The sequence below is a fragment of the Tachypleus tridentatus genome, chromosome 7, assembly GCF_004210375.1.
Source record: "Tachypleus tridentatus isolate NWPU-2018 chromosome 7, ASM421037v1, whole genome shotgun sequence".
Lineage (NCBI taxonomy): Eukaryota > Metazoa > Arthropoda > Merostomata > Xiphosura > Limulidae > Tachypleus > Tachypleus tridentatus.
Genome location: NC_134831.1, coordinates 114,641,453 through 114,664,266, shown reverse-complemented (window position 1 = coordinate 114,664,266; position 22,814 = coordinate 114,641,453). Strand labels below are relative to the sequence as shown.

At 31.3% G+C, this 22,814-nt stretch overlaps 1 pseudogene across 1 annotated transcript in view; it reads left to right on the top strand.

The window, feature by feature from the left end:
• The window catches only part of LOC143256435 (sodium- and chloride-dependent glycine transporter 1-like), a 92,664-nt pseudogene that overhangs the window by 22,684 nt on the left and 47,166 nt on the right, over positions 1 to 22,814 (top strand). Inside the window, exon 2 of the transcript XR_013031354.1 lies at positions 22,353 to 22,566. The product of XR_013031354.1 is annotated as a sodium- and chloride-dependent glycine transporter 1-like (transcript). The remainder of the gene's footprint in view (positions 1 to 22,352; positions 22,567 to 22,814) is intronic.

Genomic DNA, 22,814 nt, shown 5'->3' with positions numbered 1-22,814 from the left:
AGTGAAAACATTCTTATAATGTACTAATGTAGTTAAAACATTCTTGCAATGTACTAACGTGTTGAAACATTCTTATAATGTACTAACATAGTTAAAATATTCTTATATTGTAATAATGTAGTTAAAACATTCTTATAATTTACTAATGTAGTTAAAACATTCTTAAAATGTACTATCGTAGTTAAAACATTCTTACAATGTACTAACGTAGTTAAAACATTTTTGTAATGTACTAACGTAGTTGAAACATTCTTATAATGTACTAATGTAGTTAAAATATTCTTATAATGTACTAATGTAGTTAAAATATTCTTATAATGTACTAATGTAGTTAAAATATTCTTATAATGCACTAACGTAGTTAAAACATTCTTATAATGTACTAATGTAGTTAAAACATTCTTATAATGTACTAATGTAGTTAAAATATTCTTATAATGTACTAACGTAGTTGAAACATTCTTATAATGTACTAATGTAGTTAAAATATTCTTATAATGTACTAATGTAGTTAAAATATTCTTATAATGTACTAATGTAGTTAAAATATTCTTATAATGCACTAACGTAGTTAAAACATTCTTATAATGTACTATCGTAGTTGAAACATTCTTACAATGTACTAACGTAGTTAAAACATTCTTGTAATGTACTAACGTAGTTGAAACATTCTTATAATGTACTAATGTAGTTAAAACATTCTTATAATGTACTAATGCAGTTAAAATATTCTTATAATGTACTAATGTAGTTAAAATATTCTTATAATGCACTAACGTAGTTAAAACATTCTTATAATGTACTAATGTAGTGAAAACATTCTTGTAATGTACTAACATAGTTAAAATATTCTTATAGTGTAATAATGTAGTGAAAACATTCTTATAATGTACTAATGTAGTTAAAATATTCTTATAATGCACTAACGTAGTTAAAACATTCTTAAAATGTACTATCGTAGTTGAAACATTCTTACAATGTACTAACGTAGTTAAAACATTCTTGTAATGTACTAACGTAGTTGAAACATTCTTATAATGTACTAATGTAGTTAAAATATTCTTATATTGTAATAATGTAGTTAAAACATTCTCATAATTTACTAACGTAGTTAAAACATTCTTAAAATGTACTATCGTAGTTGAAACATTCTTACAATGTACTAACGTAGTTAAAACATTCTTGTAATGTACTAACGTAGTTAAAACATTCTTATAATATACTAATGTAGTGAAAACATTCTTATAATGTACTAACATAGTTAAAATATTCTTATAATGTAATAATGTAGTTAAAACATTCTTATAATGTACTAATGTAGTGAAAACATTATTCTGATGTACTAATGTAGTTAAAACATTCTTGCAATGTACTAACGTAGTTAAAACATTCTTATAATGTACTAACATATTTAAAATATTCTTATAATGTAATAATGTAGTTAAAACATTCTTATAATTTACTAACGTAGTTAAAACATTCTTAAAATGTACTATCGTAGTTGAAACATTCTTACAACGTACTAACGTAGTTAAAACATTCTTGTAATGTACTAACGTAGTTGAAACATTCTTATAATGTACTAACATAGTTAAAATATTCTTATATTGTAATAATGTAGTTAAAACATTCTCATAATTTACTAACGTAGTTAAAACATTCTTAAAATGTACTATCGTAGTTGAAACATTCTTACAATGTACTAACGTAGTTAAAACATTCTTGTAATGTACTAACGTAGTTGAAACATTCTTATAATGTACTAATGTAGTTAAAATATTCTTATAATGTACTAATGTAGTTAAAATATTCTTATAATGTACTAATGTAGTTAAAATATTCTTATAATGCACTAACGTAGTTAAAACATTCTTATAATGTACTAATGTAGTTAAAACATTCTTATAATGTACTAAAGTAGTTAAAATATTCTTATAATGTACTAATGTAGTTAAAATATTCTTATAATGCACTAACGTAGTTAAAACATTCTTATAATATACTAATGTAGTGAAAACATTCTTATAATGTACTAACATAGTTAAAATATTCTTATAATGTAATAATGTAGTTAAAACATTCTTATAATGTACTAATGTAGTGAAAACATTATTCTGATGTACTAATGTAGTTAAAACATTCTTGCAATGTACTAACGTAGTTAAAACATTCTTATAATGTACTAACATATTTAAAATATTCTTATAATGTAATAATGTAGTTAAAACATTCTTATAATTTACTAACGTAGTTAAAACATTCTTAAAATGTACTATCGTAGTTGAAACATTCTTACAACGTACTAACGTAGTTAAAACATTCTTGTAATGTACTAACGTAGTTGAAACATTCTTATAATGTACTAATGTAGTGAAAACAATCTTAAAATGTACTAATGTAGTTAAAATATTCTTATAATGTACTAATGTAGTTAAAATATTCTTATAATGCACTAACGTAGTTAAAACATTCTTATAATGTACTAATTAAGTGAAAACATTCTTATAATGTACTAACATAGTTAAAATATTCTTATAATGTAATAATGCAGTTAAAACATTCTTATAATGTACTAACGTAGTTAAAACATTCTTAAAATGTACTAACGTAGTTGAAACATTCTTACAATGTACTAACGTTGTTAAAATATTCTAGTAATGTACTAACGTAGTTAAAACATTCTTATAATGTACTAATGTAGTTATAACATTCTTCTGATGTTCTAATGTAGTTAAAATAATCTTTCAATGTACTAATGTAGTTAAACATCTTTATAATGCACTAACGTAGTTAAAACATTCTTATAATGTACTAATGTAGTGAAAACATTCTTATAATGTACTAATGTAGTTAAAACATTCTTGCAATGTACTAACGTAGTTGAAACATTTTTATAATGTACTAACATAGTTAAAATATTCTTATATTGTAATAATGTAGTTAAAACATTCTTATAATTTACTAACGTAGTTAAAACATTCTTAAAATGTACTATCGTAGTTGAAACATTCTTACAATGTACTAACGTAGTTAAAACATTCTTGTAATGTACTAACGTAGTTGAAACATTCTTATAATGTACTAATGTAGTTAAAATATTCTTATAATGTACTAATGTAGTTAAAATATTCTTATAATGTACTAATGTAGTTAAAATATTCTTATAATGCACTAACGTAGTTAAAACATTCTTATAATGTACTAATGTAGTTAAAACATTCTTATAATGTACTAATGTAGTTAAAATATTCTTATAATGTACTAATGTAGTTAAAATATTCTTATAATGCACTAACGTAGTTAAAACATTCTTATAATGTACTAATTAAGTGAAAACATTCTTATAATGTACTAACATAGTTAAAATATTCTTATAATGTAATAATGCAGTTAAAACATTCTTATAATGTACTAACGTAGTTAAAACATTCTTAAAATGTACTAACGTAGTTGAAACATTCTTACAATGTACTAACGTTGTTAAAATATTCTAGTAATGTACTAACGTAGTTAAAACATTCTTATAATGTACTAATGTAGTTATAACATTCTTCTGATGTTCTAATGTAGTTAAAATAATCTTTCAATGTACTAATGTAGTTAAACATCTTTATAATGCACTAACGTAGTTAAAACATTCTTATAATGTACTAATGTAGTGAAAACATTCTTATAATGTACTAATGTAGTTAAAACATTCTTGCAATGTACTAACGTAGTTGAAACATTTTATAATGTACTAACATAGTTAAAATATTCTTATATTGTAATAATGTAGTTAAAACATTCTTATAATTTACTAACGTAGTTAAAACATTCTTAAAATGTACTATCGTAGTTGAAACATTCTTACAATGTACTAACGTAGTTAAAACATTCTTGTAATGTACTAACGTAGTTGAAACATTCTTATAATGTACTAATGTAGTTAAAATATTCTTATAATGTACTAATGTAGTTAAAATATTCTTATAATGTACTAATGTAGTTAAAATATTCTTATAATGCACTAACGTAGTTAAAACATTCTTATAATGTACTAATGTAGTTAAAACATTCTTATAATGTACTAATGTAGTTAAAATATTCTTATAATGTACTAATGTAGTTAAAATATTCTTATAATGCACTAACGTAGTTAAAACATTCTTATAATGTACTAATGTAGTGAAAACATTCTTATAATGTACTAACATAGTTAAAATATTCTTATAATGTAATAATGTAGTTAAAACATTCTTATAATGTACTAATGTAGTGAAAACATTATTCTGATGTACTAATGTAGTTAAAACATTCTTATAATGTACTAACATATTTAAAATATTCTTATAATGTAATAATGTAGTTAAAACATTCTTATAATTTACTAACGTAGTTGAAACATTCTTATAATGTACTAACATAGTTAAAATATTCTTATAATGTAATAATGTAGTTAAAACATTCTTATAATTTAGTAACGTAGTTAAAACATTCTTAAAATGTACTATCGTAGTTGAAACATTCTTATAATGTACTAACATAGTTAAAATATTCTTATAATGTAATAATGTAGTTAAAACATTCTTATAATTTACTAACGTAGTTAAAACATTCTTAAAATGTACTATCGTAGTTGAAACATTCTTACAATGTACTAACGTAGTTAAAACATTCTTGTAATGTACTAACGTAGTTGAAACATTCTTATAATGTACTAATGTAGTTAAAACATTCTTATAATGTACTAATGCAGTTAAAATATTCTTAAAATGTACTAATGTAGTTAAAATATTCTTATAATGCACTAACGTAGTTAAAACATTCTTATAATGTACTAATGTAGTGAAAACATTCTTATAATGTACTAACATAGTTAAAATATTCTTATAGTGTAATAATGTAGTGAAAACATTCTTCTGATGTACTGATGTAGTTAAAACATTCTTGCAATGTACTAACGTAGTTGAAACATTCTTATAATGTACTAACATAGTTAAAATATTCTTATAATGTAATAATGTAGTTAAAACATTCTTATAATTTACTAACGTAGTTAAAACATTCTTAAAATGTACTATCGTAGTTGAAACATTCTTACAATGTACTTACGTAGTTAAAACATTCTTGTAATGTACTAACGTAGTTGAAACATTCTTATAATGTACTAATGTAGTTAAAACATTCTTATAATGTACTAATGTAGTGAAAACATTCTTCTGATGTACTAATGTACTTAAAACATTCTTGCAATGTACTAACGTAGTTGAAACATTCTTATAATGTACTAACATAGTTAAAATATTCTTATAATGTAATAATGTAGTTAAAACATTCTTATAATTTAGTAACGTAGTTAAAACATTCTTAAAATGTACTATCGTAGTTGAAACATTCTTACAATGTACTAACGTAGTTAAAACATTCTTGTAATGTACTAACGTAGTTGAAACATTCTTATAATGTACTAATGTAGTTAAAATATTCTTATAATGTACTAATGTAGTTAAAATATTCTTATAATGTACTAATGTAGTTAAAATATTCTTATAATGCACTAACGTAGTTAAAACATTCTTATAATGTACTAATGTAGTTAAAACATTCTTATAATGTACTAATGTAGTTAAAATATTCTTATAATGTACTAATGTTGTTAAAATATTCTTATAATGCACTAACGTAGTTAAAACATTCTTATAATGTACTAATGTAGTGAAAACATTCTTATAATGTACTAACATAGTTAAAATATTCTTATAATGTAATAATGTAGTTAAAACATTCTTATAATGTACTAATGTAGTGAAAACATTATTCTGATGTACTAATGTAGTTAAAACATTCTTGCAATGTACTAACGTAGTTAAAACATTCTTATAATGTACTAACATATTTAAAATATTCTTATAATGTAATAATGTAGTTAAAACATTCTTATAATTTACTAACGTAGTTTAAACATTCTTAAAATGTACTATCGTAGTTGAAACATTCTTACAATGTACTAACGTAGTTGAAACATTCTTATAATGTACTAATGTAGTTAAAACATTCTTATAATGTACTAATGTAGTGAAAACATTATTCTGATGTACTAATGTAGTTAAAACATTTTTGCAATGTACTAACGTAGTTGAAACATTCTTATAATGTACTAACATAGTTAAAATATTCTTATAATGTAATAATGTAGTTAAACATTCTTATAATTTACTAACGTAGTTAAAACATTCTTAAAATGTACTATCGTAGTTGAAACATTCTTACAATGTACTAACGTAGTTAAAACATTCTTGTAATGTACTAACGTAGTTGAAACATTCTTATAATGTACTAATGTAGTGAAAACATTCTTATAATGTACTAATGTAGTTAAAATATTCTTATAATGTACTAATGTAGTTAAAATATTCTTATAATGCACTAACGTAGTTAAAACATTCTTATAATGTACTAATTAAGTGAAAACATTCTTATAATGTACTAACATAGTTAAAATATTCTTATAATGTAATAATGTAGTTAAAACATTCTTATAATGTACTAACGTAGTTAAAACATTCTTATAATGTACTAACGTAGTTGAAACATTCTTACAATGTACTAACGTTGTTAAAATATTCTTGTAATGTACTAACGTAGTTAAAACATTTTTATAATGTACTAATGTAGTTACAACATTCTTCTGATGTTCTAATGTAGTTAAAATAATCTTTCAATGTACTAATGTAGTTAAACATCTTTATAATGGACTAACGTAGTTAAAACATTCTTATAATGTATTAATGTAGTTAAAACATTCTTATAATGTACTAACGTATTTAAAACATTTTATAATGTACTAACGTAGTTAAAACATTCTTATAATGTACTGACGTAGTAAAAACATTCTTATAATGTACTAACGTAATAAAAACATTCTTATAATGTACTAACGTAGTTAAAACATTTTTATAATGTACTAAAGTAGTTAAAACATTCTTCTAATGTGCTAACGTAGTTAAAACATTCTCATAATGTACTGATGTAGTTAAATCATTTTTATAATGTAGTAATGTAGTTAAACATTCTTAGAATGTACTAACGTATTTAAAACATTCTTATAATGTAGTAACGTAGTTAAAACATTCATATAATGTACTAACGTAGTAAAAACATTCTTATAATATACTAATGTAGTTAAAACATTCTTATAATGTACTAACGTAATTAAAACATTCTTATAATGTACTAACGTAGTGTAAATATTCTTATAATGTACTAACGTAGTAAAAACATTCTTATAAAGTACTATTGTAGTTAAAACATTCTTATAATGTATTAATTAGTTAAAATCGCACAGGTAACGAAAATAACAAAATTCAGTAATAGGCTGAATTTTTATTTTTATTTTGCGTAAAGCTTCACGAGGGCTATCTGCGCTAGCCGTTCCTTATTTATCAGCTAGTCATCACCACCCTCCGCTATGTCTTGGGCTACTCTTTTACCAATGTATAATGGGATTAACTGTAACTTTATAACGCCTGCACGGCTGAAAGGCGGAGCATGTTTGGTTCGACTGGGAGGCTGAACAATCGCTAAGTTTTATTTATGTTTTTATTAAAATAAGAATGACGTTTACAACAAAGGCGCATGCGCTGAATTAAAAAATACATTCATAGTATTTTGAATGATGAGAGTAAAACTTCTAAGCAGAATTACATCTATCAAACAACAATTTTAAATCATGAATAGATGACACAGATAGCAATTAAAATTTTGAACAAAAATTTAAAAAAATAGAAATATACAGGAAATAAAGGTGCGAGATGGTTATCAGGTTCCCATATTGTAGATTTACTTTCCAGTCGTCCTTTTTAGGGTAAGTAATGATGCTTAATATGGCTGTACCAAGTACACGCGGATTATGACAAGAAATTGTTAATCTAGATTTCATGGTGTTACTATAAAGGAAGTTATCAACACGGTTTTATAGACGAAATCTAACACTTTGTTTAAATAATCTGGTTGGTTCTATAAAGTATAGGTCTTTTCCGAATAATAGGGTTGCATTCCTGAAACTAATGTTAGCTATTGACAAAAAGTCATGATAGTTTATCAAAACACCTTACGTGTAAAAACAAGATAGAACCAAACATGATTGCGAGTTAAAGGTATTAAATCACAATTGTCGGTCCGACTGGTAGATACACTTATTGCATTGTTTAGTCAGGATATTGTGTAATATCAAAAAGAATTACAACAATTACTGAATCCTATGGGATTGTTTAAAATTAAGTAACATTTAATGTTACTTTATATAAAGTTGGTTAACAGCTAATTCTTGGCCTGTGTTTATTTAATCAAATAATTCGACTTCACTGCCATTTTTATAACATACCCACATGGTTTTACGGTAACCGGACGAGAACCATACATTTCCATGCTTTACAGTTTTTTTAGCAAACTAAGGTAAAAACAATGTGATCTTTTGAAAGATTTTTTTGTAGAATTTTCAACGTGAATTCGATGTTGCGTACTTAGCAAGTGGTTATAACACTTACAATTGTTCGTACAAATATACGATAACTTTCTTCTTAAGTTATGTAATAATCCCATTACTTAAAAGCTGAATCCCTATATATATTGTTGATAGTGTTTTAGATGATCACATATGCGCTGGTCCAATCAAATTTATCCTTTTTTTTTCCTTTAAAAATCCTTTTCAGAAAATGACAAAAAATCAGAATAAAACACACGAAGTTAGTTTTGGTGGTAGTGAATTCTGTCAGGGCTGCTGATTGGTTGGTGGTATGTGTGGTAGTGAATTCTGTCAGGGCTGCTGATTGGTTGGTGGTATGTGTATCAATGGGTTAGGGTCTTGGATATAAAGTTTTAATTGATACACATCACCACCAACCAGTGAGCAACCGTGGTAGAATTCATTACCACCAAAACTAACTTGTGTTCACTAAACAAAACTATCTACAAATATATGGTCTAAGTATAGGGAATCCCATGTCACCAGTTCTTGCCAACATTTTTATTACACAGATTGAATCACATGATCAATTCAGTCTTACACCCACCACTATACTGGTACAGATATGTTGATGATACAATTGCTGGATTCACATTTACAGAACACATACTTGGTTTTTCTATCACATTAACTCGATACACCCCAACATTAAGTTCACCTGTGAACAGGAAAAAAACTAACTAGATAGCATTTCTTAACCTCAGAATTTCTAGAACTGATATACAATTAAAAACAGAAATCCACAGTAAAATCACCTAGTACACACAACCACAAAACTATGTTCACCTAATAAAATTAACAATGAAATCAACAAAATAAAACAACACTTTATCAACGTCAACAAATTTCCCGCGAAAACTGTTCAAAAAATTACACATACACACACCTAGACCAACAACAAACACACAGCAATAAACCCCAAGATACAACAAACTACAAAATTTACACTGCTGTATACCATATGTTTCTGATATCAGCAAAAAATAACCAACATTTGGAAAAACTTATAATAAAACACAACATTCCAGTAAACACCTCATTTATTCAAAAACCAGGTACAAACCTAAAGTCCATACTATGTAAAAACGACAATGACAAACACAACACCAACATTATTTATAAAATACAATGCAACAACTGCCACGACTTCTATATTGGAGAAACAAGCAGAAAAATGGAAACTAGATTCAAATAACACAAAAACGCTTTCACACGATTGTGAACACTGGAAATAAAAAACAACAACATAACCATAGAAAACACCCAGATACTAAGTAGGGAAACAAATATAAACAAACACGAAATCAAAGAGCCCGTACTTGTACAACACCTGAAACCAAAATTAAACCAATTTAAAGGAATACCTTTATACCTATACTAATTAATAACTTATAATCTCACTGCAACGCCCCCTACAATTCTGTACTCTTGTCCCTAAGACATGTGCCAGGCAATGGTTAGTTGCAAACTCTCTCTTTATTAACCTGAAGATGATCTAGGAAGGTCAAAACGTTGTTCTCTGCTTATCAATAAAAGTGTTAATACCCATACCAGCTGTTCCGAGATACATTTTTATTTCAAGTGGGTTTCTCTTCATCAAGAATTCAACTGAAAGCTGTACTGGTACTGTGGATGGTGGTACTGTTACCTTGAAAGTATCCACCTTCTCGAGCAGTGTAAACAGAACACATAAGGTTGAACTTAATAAATGATCTTCGATGATCAGAAGTTATTTAACGTGACGATTCAAGAAGCTTAAACACCCTACACAATTATTCCATCTCCAGCAGCTCTTACAGTGGAAACAATACGTGAGAGTTCTATAGTCTCATAAAGCTATCCGTACAGAATAGCATGTACAGATGTTTATCTGATCGCGTGAAATTATTCCATTGGTTAAAAAAATGTTGGATCAACTATCTGCTAACAGCTTAAAATGGTTATATACAAACATGGTAAGTGTCAGTAAAATTAGTGTCTCACAGCTCCCTGGGTAGTATTCGTATTGATGCCAAATTAATGATGTCTTCAGTTTTTTTTTTGTTTTCTTTGTTTGTTTTTAACGTATTTTCTAATACTGTTACAAACCTTTTTTTTAGTGCAAAGCTACTTAATGGGTTATCTGCGCTCTGTCCAACGTGGGAATTTGATACCTCAAATTAAGCGTTGTGAGTCAAACTTTTTTTACCTTTGAATTTCTATGTTACTGAGAGATGTCTATTCTTGTTTCGGAGCCTTCTCTGTCATCCACAAGTTTCTCTGTTTGCAGGTGTTGTTCAGATTTTTGTAACATCGTATAGGCTCGTGATATGGTAGCCTATAATTCTCTAATCAACTTTACTGATTTTGCCAAGTTAACCGGACCTCGTTAATAATACACGTTTCAAAGAGAGACTCACTTTAAATCTTCCTGTCATAAGGAAGTCTGAAAAACACATAACACTGCTCCTACTAGTGCACCTTCCGTTATTTGTTAATCACTTTGTGATGGAATCATCCAATTAAATAATGGAACTTTTTTTTTTGTCAGACAATGTATTGGATGTAATGATACATTTCTTCAACGAAATTGTTTGATTTGCATATAAAGTTCGTCCGGATGATCTGATCTGTTTGGTTCTGTTCAAAAATCAATTCTAAATGTGTAGTGTAGAACATCACAATGACTTGTTTCTTTTTTAAAATTTTGCGCAAAGCTACACGAGAGCTATTTGCGCTAACCGTCCCCAATTTAGCGGTATAAGAGTAGAAGGAAGGCAGCCATTCACCCACCGCCAACTCTTGGGCTACTGTTTTACCAACGAATAGTGGGATTGACCGTAAAATTAGGATACCCCCATGGTTGAAAGGCGAACATGTTCAGTGTGAGGTGGACTCGAACCCGCGATCCTCAGAATACGAGTTGGCCGCCCTAATCACTTGGTCATGCCGGGCCACACCACAATGAAACAATATTTTTTTTTTACTACCATTAATCTAAGGAGTAAAATTTAATTTTTGGTTATAGGTGAAGGATTCGATACTTTAGGATTACACAGTGACATGATTTTTGAGTTGATAAATATCTGTGTTTGATGAGTCCTTAATGGCTTAGCGCTTAACTGGGAGAATTATAAGGCTGAAATTCTGGTTTAATCCCTGCAGCCCCTAGCGGCACTGTACTATGTCTGCGGTCATACAACACTAGAAACCGGGTATCGATACCTGTGGTGAGCAATGCATATATAGCGCATAGTGTAGCTTTGTGCTTATTACAAACAAATAAACAATCCTTGCACTGTAACACTTGCGTAACAAAAACAAACTTGTAGGTAGCATCTGGTCTGTTTTAAAGAACGCACAGAATGTATAATCAAACGATAATATTATTTTTAAAAAAATCTGAGTTGTCGTTGAGCATGCGCAGTTATTTCTATCAGTAATGTTATTATTCACAAAACTCTCTGTCTTATAGTAGCTGAACTATAGGAGACGGTGACGTATTTAAACCTACATTAAATATAACATATTTAAAGTTAGGCAAAAGTCAAGTCTCTTTGCATTGATTTTATCGTTAAAAAGCAAAAGTTAAAGACCAAAAATACCAATCCTAAGACTTGAAATATATTTTTACCTTAATATAAAGACACCTAGAATATCAAAAACTAATCAAAATCAAAACTTAAAGAAAATATGGTAAATTAATTTATGTGAGTGAGTGTTCTATAATGCAGCCAGATCCAGCTATCTGCTATGTCCTCTGAGTGGAACTGGATCTCTGATTTTAGTGTTGTAAATCCGTAAAATTATCACTGTCCCACCAAGGGACTATTTCATAGAAGAATAATGGTTGCTTGATAAGTTGTTTTGTTTTTTCGAGAGACGTATAAATAAAAATAAAATACAATAAATAATTTTAGTATGTACTTTACAAGGAAACTATTTTCTCTATGATTAAAAAAAATCAAATAAATAGCTTAATCGACCTTTCGGAATTAAAGAGGCCACCGTATAAGATTATAATATCATGATAAACGATTTGTGTTTGAGCACGATCTTTTTAAATCCATTGTTTCTGTTACATCTAATTTTCACACTAGGAATATATATATATATATATCTAAACGGCCTGCTTTTCCAGAGTCTCGGGATCGAATCCCCGTCACACCAAACACGCTCGACCTTACTGCCATGGAGCGTTATAATGGGACGATCAATCCCGCTATTTGACGGTTAAAGAGTAGCCCAAGAGTTGGCGGTGTGTGATGATGACTAGCTGCTCTCCCTCTAATCTTACAGTGCTAAATTAGAGACGGCTAGCGCGGATAGTCCTTGAGTAGCTTTGCGAGAAATTCTAAACAAACACACAATAATAAGTAAATCGCATCCCACACCTGAGATTTTACGCATGTTGGGCGTGCGCAGTAGTGCATTTAGTTGGTCGAAGGAAACTCGGAATATTTCGATTCATCAAATTTGATCGCCTTTTGAATCCAAACAAAAAATAATAATGAAAGATTATTCATGCTCTGCATTCTATTGGATGAATTTAAATATATAAATATCTGTAGGTCGTGTTAGAAATGTACATTCATCTTTCGTTTTTTGGGCGCTGTAAGCTAACTGTAGGAAAATTTATTAAGTGCTGTCCTCAGTGTTTTAATTATCATCACTGGATTCTTTATTAGCCATCTAGTGGTAGAGTCAACAAACTCTTGCTCGCAACGAGACAGCTGGGGACCATTTCTTTATTGTTATGCAGTAAATTAGAGCTGAGTTTAGTGTAGTCCATTTAACTCTACTTTCTTTAGTACGGAGGAACATTAAACACAGACAGTAAACTGGTCATTAGAAGCAAAGTGGTACACGTGGCAGTTCTTGAATGGATTAAGAAATTTCTTCCGCCAGTTGTAGACATGCCTGGACTGTGCTGTGAATCTGAGGAATCACGGTTCGAGGCCTATTGTCGCCAGAACGAACCTCACATTGTTGGACTACCAGAACGTTATAAGAATTACAGTCAACTTCCATTTTAAAACAAGAGTAGTGCATGGGTTAGCAATAGGTGCTGCTAGCTAGCCGCCTTACTTTCATTCTGTTAGTTTAAAATTAGGGATGACCTTGTGTCCGCCTTTCTTAACATTATTGTACCCGGAACCCACAGACAAGAGCTAACATGCCTTAAAGCAAATCAGGACAACTCTCGTACGTAATGAGGTTAAAAACCACAGTTACTTCGAGGTTAGTGACTTGGGAAGTTGAGCATTGCCACACGACGGCGGGTAACGAACAAGTCTGAGGTAATTAGCTGCTAACCTGGATTGATTTTCACATCTCGATTCATAAACAATGTTCCTTAAACATCCACCAAATTCACAGCAGACACGTTTCAAGGGGATATCAGTTTCAGCTTTTTAATGGCACATTGTCATCGTTTAATTAAACAGATTTGGGAATGTGTTTGTGGATTGATATTAAATTCCAGTCAGAGCAAACTGTCTACACAGATCGCAAATGAAAATCAACATTATAACAACAATCCAGGTAACCAAGTGTACGGTTCTCGTATCCTTACTTATCAGGACCCACCGGTGGTTCGTTATAGTTTTCCAGTAAGACCCACCCAACCCAACGGTGGGTCGTGTTCTATTTTCTTTTTTAATTAAAGGGTTACTTATTGGCTGGGACACAACGATTACATATTCAGATGAGAGTGGGACATCAGGATAACATTTCTTTCCTACGTCCACCTATTTTTTCTTAAGTTTTTTATGTTTTATTAACCTGATAGTTGTGTATAGTATATAAAATAGACTAAGCAAATAACTTTATTTAGACATAAATAGATAAAATAGATACAGATAAAAATAACGAACAGTAAGAAATCAGTAGAAAGTGACAGTCATCATCATAGGTATAATTTGAAGTTATATAACCTGATGTCTTTTATTGAACCAAGTAATGCATATGGAAGGGCTACCTTCACGTTCATCACAGTATGTGCGAACATGTTTGGTCTTTCTGTCTGCTTCTTTTGCAGTCATTGTCTTTCTTATCTCACTGTAGCAGCCAATGCATCTTCTACAAGTTATTCTGTTGGACTTTCTCTTTCAGTGTAAGTCTTTATGATGTGTTGTGTGATGGCTCTTCCTTGGTGTTTGAGGCAATCTTATGATACTATCTAACACTCTTCCTAAGTGGAAAGAAATAACTGGACATTTGATCGGATATAGCTATTCATTGTTTTATGATATTGTACTTTTTAACCATTTCTGTTTGTTTTTTGACATTTACATCATTTATTCTCCGTGTAATTTCCTTGAAGCTCAGATCGTGCTTGTCCTTTCAGCCGTGGGGGCGTTATAAAGTGACGGTCAATTCCACTATTCCTTGGTAAAAAGAGTAGCCCAAGAGTTGGCGGTGGGTGGTGATGACTAGCTGCCTTCCCTCTAGTTTTCCACTGCTAAATTAGGGACGGCTAGCACAGATAACCTTCGTGTAGCTTTGTGCGAAATTCAAAAAATAAACAAACAGAAACAGATCGTGCTTCGTTGACAACATAAGTTCACATCATGCTTCGTTGACAACATAAGTTCAGATCGTGCTTCGTTGACAACATAAGCTCTGATCGTGCTTCGTTGACAACATAAGATCAGATAGTGCTTCATTGACAACATAAGATCAGATCGTGCTTCGTTGACAACATAAGATCAGATTGTGCTTCATTGACAACATAAGATCAGATCGTGCTTCGTTGACCACATAAGTTCAGATCGTGCTTCGTTGACAACATAAGCTCAGATCGTGCTTCGTTGAAAACATAAGTTCAGATCATGCTTCGTTGACAACATAAGAACATCACGTTTGTCCTTCCATTTTCCAATCACAATTCCATTATATCGTTGGTGACCTACAGTTTCTTCCTTCTTTAGTTTTACACTGACGATTTCCTTGTGGTTAAGTTACCCTTTCTATAATGTTCCCACAAGGTGGGTTTGACGCTCTATCAGTTCCTTTGCTAAATCAATTGATGTATAGAAATTATCTGTAGCAATTGTTCTCCCTGCATCTAGATAGTCTTTAGTAAGATCAAGGACTATTTGAGTTGTATGGGTAAATCCGTCTAAAGGACGCCCTCGCTGTTACTGTGTGTCATCTGTTCCAGCCAAAACAGTTTTGATATATGTGTAACCTTTAGGAACACATAGCTTATATACTTTCAAACCATATTCATGTGCCTTCCCAAAATTATATTGAAGAAACACTAGATGACCTCGCCATGGCATACTGAAATGCATTCACCTTCGAATATTAGCTCTTGTAAAAACAATTTCCAGAATCTCAAGTGACCTTCTAATTTCTTCTAAACGACCTCTCCCACTTGTTTGTAAAGTTAACAAAACGCAGGAATGTTTGACACCAATTTCTTGATATTATTTGTGGATTCCTGTAGAAGACATCTTTCTGCCAGTAGTAGGTGACCTTTGGGTACTTTAAAGTCCCATGTACATAATAATTTCAAGAATCTTCTATATTTCATCACAGTTAGTGTCTTTCCACATGCTTACTTTTGTGTTACTAGCCGCCTTAGTTTGGTGACAATATTTGTTTGTTGAATTATAAGATCATAAATATCCTCATTAATCATCAGGCTAGACACGTCGACAGGTGTTACCACAGCATTTGTTGGTGATCCAGGACTTGGAGAAATAAATGAAAACGTTATTTTGGATGGAACTGTTCACTGGACACCACCCATAAGATAGAGTGTGCTGCTTGGCATTACCATTCGTTTCAGCTTCAGTTTCAGACTCTGTATTTTCAAACCCTTCAGACGTGAGGTTTTTTTTTTCTTTTGAGTTGGAAGTTTCATAATCTGAATCTTTATCTTCAGTACCTGAATTGTTCTGAAATTCTGAAAAATCTGATTTTTGTTTTCTTTTTCTCGAAGCATAAGAAATATTTACTGGCGCATCAGATTGGTTGAAACTCATATGTCAGCATGTAGAAAAAATATCTGGTTTTGGTTTAGTTGGAATTAAGCACAAAGTTACACAATGGGCTATCTGTGCTCTGCCCACCACAGGTATAAAAACCTGATTTTTTGCGGCGTGAGTTCGCATAAATACCACTGTGCCACTAGGGGGCAAAACATATCTCAGAAAAAGAAAAAAAAAATTATACGTAGATTCATATGTCAAAAATTTTATGCTTCTGAAATTCTAGCATGACCCCCAGGTTGGTCGTGTGGGACAGTAAAACTAAATACATTCTTAGGTCCCAAGCGACTAACCCGTGGTTCGTGGGTCAAAATAATTTTTGTAACATCTTTCAATCATACTTAACATGATATAAACATTTCACACTCTTCCTGAAAAAACGAATTGTAAAATACCAGTGGGTCCCTGGAAAATATCGACAAAATAGGCTTAGGAACCAACGTGTTAATAAAGATGAAACTGCTTTCAGCGGTATTATCGGCATTAATCTGAACAACATGCCATGAGGTTTGGGTTAGCTCTAAATCCCTATGTACAACTCAGATGCAAAAAAATAAATAAAAGCATAATAACAAAAATTTAACATAATAACAACAGACGTAAGTATTCCAGGTGGCAGTGCTAATGATACCACTTTCAAAGAAAGAATAGTGTATACTCCGCCCCCTGGAACATATGTTCAACTTATAAATATTAAACAATTTATAGTCATCAGGAGTTAAAGTTTTTATAAACCGTTTGTATGCTGTTATTGTTTTAGTATAAAATGACACAGTCGGCGATTTGCATATTGAAATTTATTGTTGAACCTTATCGACTTTCACATACATTTTTTTTGTTCTTGTTTATTGCTTTTCCCATTACAGGGAAAACTATGAGATATTTATTTATCATCTCAACTCCCCCCACTTCTATCCCACAAGTAGCATAGCGGTATGTTTGCGAGCTTACAACGCTAAAACCGGGGTTCGATACCTGTGACGGGCAGAGTACTGATAGTCCATCTGTAGCTTGATGTTTAATTCAAGACAGCTATTACCTCATCTTGGAAAGTATATTACCTTGCAAAGGATAACCAAATGCATAACATTTGTGTGTGTGTATATATATATATATTTTATTTCCACAACAAAAACAAAAGAATTTTCAAGCAAGCTCAATATTCTTGTTACAACACACTCTCTAAGCTCTACAAACACAAGAGAAGAGAAAAACACAAATTCTATCTCGTGTTAGATGAAATTGCGGAGAGACATTAATATGCACTAATAATCCTGTGCAGGTGAAGGTTTAACAGAGTGGTCCTTACCAGTTATAACACACTTGTGTAGTTGAAGGTTTAACAGACTGGTTCTAACCAGTTATAACACTCTTGTGTAGTTGAAGGTTTAACAGAATGGTCTTTACCAGTTATAGCACTCTTGTGTAGTTGAAGGTTTAACAGACTGGTTCTAACCAGTTATAACACACTTGTGTAGTTGAAGGTTTAACAGACTGGTTCTAACCAGTTATAACACTCTTGTGTAGTTGAAGGTTTAACAGACTGGTTCTTACCAGTGATAACACTCTTGTGTTGTTGAAGGTTTAAGAGATTGGTCCTTTCCATTTAATACACTCTTGGGTAGTTGAAGGTTTAACATACTGGTTCCTTCCAATTAGAACACTTTTGTTAAGTTGATTTTTTTTCTGTAGAAGTGTTGCACTAAGACTGTCTGCGCCGAGTTTTGTTTGTTTGTTTAAAATATTTTCACAAAAGCTTTCTGCCCAAAGCCTTTCCTACTTTAAACTGTTAGACCACAGAGTTGACAGCACCCACCATTTACACCTGGGCTACTCTTGTCTTACTGAATTGTAAGATCTGACCTTTACTCCGTGACGCAACCACGGTACTAATGTGAGGAGTGCAATTCTATAGTAATGGAATGCGAACCATATATCTTCGAATCCACAGTACGGGCACGTTAATCACTAGAATACGCCCGTACGCATGATAAAAAAGTATCTAATAGTTGAAGCTATATTGTATGATATCAACAGAACGAACTAGCTATCCCAACTTTTAACGCAGTTACGACGATACATATAGATTCTGTATTTTAATGCAATGTTTATCTTTATTAATATTTGTATAGATTCGCCTATATAACCTGTCTCCTTGTCACAGATAGCTTGTACCAAATCTTCTGGCTTATTTTTACTTAGATTCGTATATGTACTTCGTTTCTAATGACGTCACTAAAGCCACAGATGTTTGACATACGAGACACAACCTATATGTTGTCATGGAAACATAAAACGTTCATGCTTCGTGTTCACTTCGTTAAACGATTGGGTCATATTTTTATGATAATTTCCATGTTTAATGGACTATTTATTTATTCCACTTGTTATTTAAGTATCTTCTTTAAGATGTGATATCAGAAGAAGAATATTCTTTCATTAAAAGCAATAAATATTTAGGATGATTTTATGTGTGTGTGTATGTGTGTTATTTTGCGCATGCTCATAAATTCTTATGAACAGAAAAGGACTTACTCTCTTAGCTGAAGAGACTCCTCTCGTCCTTACAGATAAAACTTAAATAAAAAAGGCATGACAACTTCTTTATATTTTTAGAAAATATTTATTTGTCTGGAACAACATTGTAATTTTTTGATAATAAACTAACACAGAACCTCCACCTAAGGTGAAACTGACGTTGAAGTAACTACATTCTGTCTCTTAGCAAAACGCCGAAAATATCTATAAGTTCTTATAACAGTAGACTTGTGTCCTCTGCTATGGAAAATGATAAAGCTTCATTGGGTACTACCCGAAGTTTGGACAAAATGGAGTTCACAACAGGCGAGGAACGATGTCTGTCTGTTAGGACATTCTCTGATTCTTCCAACATCACTGCTAGGATTGACAAAAGAATGAGCGAAAAATGCTTTGCAAGAGGATATAAATATGTTAACTCTTTAGAACAAGATGAAAATAAAAACGCTAAAATCACACTTTTGACTAACGGCCAGTATAGATCTGGGATCTGTGAACAAACATTTAAAAGTCCGAAAGCGATAAAACACCAACATATTTTTAACGGATCAGCGGATGGTTTCCCTTCGGTCAGCGTAAAAAATGAGGTAAAAAAACTCGTGTTAAACACGGAGGATGACGTCATGCAGACATAACATAAAACGATCTTATCATAAACCATAGCTTTATGTTACACAGGATTGTGGGTTCCAGGAAACCTTGGTAATTTTATGTTAACAGTGACGTCCTATCATTTCAGGTGAAATAATTTGGTTTAACAAATAGTAGAAGTAGAATATTTCAGTGAATGAAATATGAACCACTTGAGCTATCAAGGTAGTGTGTGTGAATTTGTTGTCGTTACTATAGTTACTAAGGTAGTGTGTGTGAATTTGTTGTCGTTACTATAGTTACTAAGGTAGTGTGTGTGAATTTGTTATCTTACTGTAGTTACTAACGTAGTGTGTGTGAATTTGTTATCTTACTGTAGTTACTAAGGTGGTGTGTGTAAATTTGTTATCGTTACTATAGTTACTAAGGTGGTGTGTGTGAATTTGTTATCGTTACTATAGTTACTAAGGTAGTGTGTGTGAATTTGTTATCGTTACTGTAGTTACTAAGGTGGTGTGTGTGAATTTGTTATCGTTACTATAGTTACTAACGTAGTGTGTGTGAATTTGTTATCGTTACTGTAGTTACTAAGGTGGTGTGTGTGAATTTGTTATCGTTACTATAGTTACTAAGGTGGTGTGTGTGAATTTGTTATCGTTACTATAGTTACTATAGTTACTAACGGTGTGTGTGAATTTGTTATCGTTACTATAGTTACTAAGGTGGTGTGTGTGAATTTGTTATCGTTACTATAGTTACTAAGGTGGTGTGTGTGAATTTGTTATCGTTACTATAGTTACTAACGTTATCGTTACTATAGTTACTAACGTGTGTGAATTTGTTATCGTTACTGTAGTTACTAAGGTAGTGTGTGTGAATTTGTTATCGTTACTATAGTTACTAAGGTAGTGTGTGTGAATTTGTTATCGTTACTGTAGTTACTAAGATAGTGTGTGTGAATTTGTTATCGTTACTGTAGTTACTAACGTAGTGTGTGTGAATTTGTTATCGTTACTATAGTTACTAAGGTGGTGTGTGTGAATTTGTTATCATTACTGTAGTTACTAAGGTGGTGTGTGTGAATTTGTTATCATTACTGTAGTCACTAAGGTAGTGTGTGTGAATTTGTTATCGTTACTGTAGTTACTAAGGTGGTGTGTGTGAATTTGTTATCGTTACTATAGTCACTAAGGTGGTGTGTGTGAATTTGTTATCGTTACTATAGTTACTAAGGTAGTGTGTGTGAATTTGTTATCGTTACTATAGTTACTAAGGTAGTGTGTGTGAATTTGTTATCGTTACTATAGTTACTAAGGTGGTGTGTGTGAATTTGTTATCGTTACTGTAGTTACTAAGGTGGTGTGTGAATTTGTTATCGTTACTGTAGTTACTAAGGTGGTGTGTGTGAATTTGTTATCGTTACTGTAGTTACTAAGGTAGTGTGTGTGAATTTGTTATCGTTACTGTAGTTACTAAGGTGATGTGTGTGAATTTGTTATCGTTACTATAGTTACTAAGGTGGTGTGTGTGAATTTGTTATCGTTACTGTAGTTACTAAGGTGGTGTGTGTGAATTTGTTATCGTTACTATAGTTACTGAGGTAGTGTGTGTGAATGTCAAATGGCTAGTATGGATAGAGAAAGAACTATGTAGAGGAGAGAACAACGTTTTGACCTTCTTCGGTCATTTTCAGGTTCACAAAGAAAGAGGTAACTGATCGACAGCTGATCGCATGTTTAAAGGCAGTTGTGTAATTGAGTGTAGGAATGTAGAGGGCGTGCTTAGATGTTTGATTATATTTATTAATTTAGGTTTTAAGGTGTTCCTTTGTATTGGTTTATTTTGAGCTTGAGTTGTCGTATAAATAAGGCTTTGTTTAAGTATGAGTAATGCTTCTTTAATTTTGCGTTTTTTTATGTTTGCTTCTTCATTTAGTATTTGGGTGTTTTCTATGGTTATGTTGTATTTATTTGATTTGCAGTGTTGGAAAACGTGTGAAGGTGACTTTTTGTGTTCTTTGAATCTGGTTTCCATTTTTCTACATGTTCTTTCCTCTATATAGTTCTTTCTCTACCCATACCAGCCGTTTTTACATATATAATTTTCTCTACAAGTGGGTTTTCTCATCGTCACGGATTATTAGTTCACAAAGCTATGTTCCTGCAGATGGATCGGACGTGCCCTAATTTTAGATGAATTTAGGCCTAATGCGTTTCTTGCCGTAGTAAGTTCACATTATTAATAAATCTATTATTATAAATGCTTAAACGATGTTGGCCCGGCATGGCCAAGCGTGTTTAGGCGTTCGACTCGTAATACGAGGGTCACGGGTTTGAATCCCGGTCGCACCAAACATGCTCGCCCTTTCAGCCGTGGGGGCGTTATAATGTAACATTCAATCCCACTATTAGTTGGTAAAAGAGTAGCCCAAGAGTTGGCGGTGGGTGGTGATGACTAACTGCCTTCCCTCTAGTCTTACACTGCTAAATTAGGGACGGCTAGCGCAGATAGCCCTGGTGTATCTTTGCGCGAAATCCAAATAACAATGACTTAAACGATATTATTAAATTTTAGTATTTTGTCACTCGACACAGAAATAAAATAAGTATCTTTAATGTTACAGGTTTAGCTTTTATAGTAATTTTTCTCTACGTTTGCCATATATTGTCTTATGTGTTTTCGCCAGTACTTGAAAACACTCACTCCCTGTCAAATACTATGTTATTTTCTGGTACAAGGTCAACTTGGAAGAAACAATCCTACCAGGAAACAGCGAAATATCTTTCTGTGTTGGTCAGGCGAAGGATCATGATGGGCGTGTCAATAAGAAAGAAGAGATTGAACGTGGAAATTGGACTGGAAAATATGACTTCATTCTCTCTCTACTTGGTTACTCAGTTGGACTTGGAAATATTTGGCGTTTTCCCTATCTGTGTTACAGCAACGGTGGTGGTTAGTAACGCATAGAAATACAACTCTTAGTGTTAGCTCTAGACTGTAACAGTAGCATTGATTGTTTTAAAGTAGACTTTCCTTCTAAGAGGTCCTGGTCATTTCTATCTTTTGAGGCTCTTGGCTATAATAAAAATAACAGAAACAATGAGATATGAAAACAAAATAAGACAAGCATAAGTCCTATAGAAAAGTGGAATATAATATGAGTATTTTTTATTTAACATGTATATATCAATAAACACTAA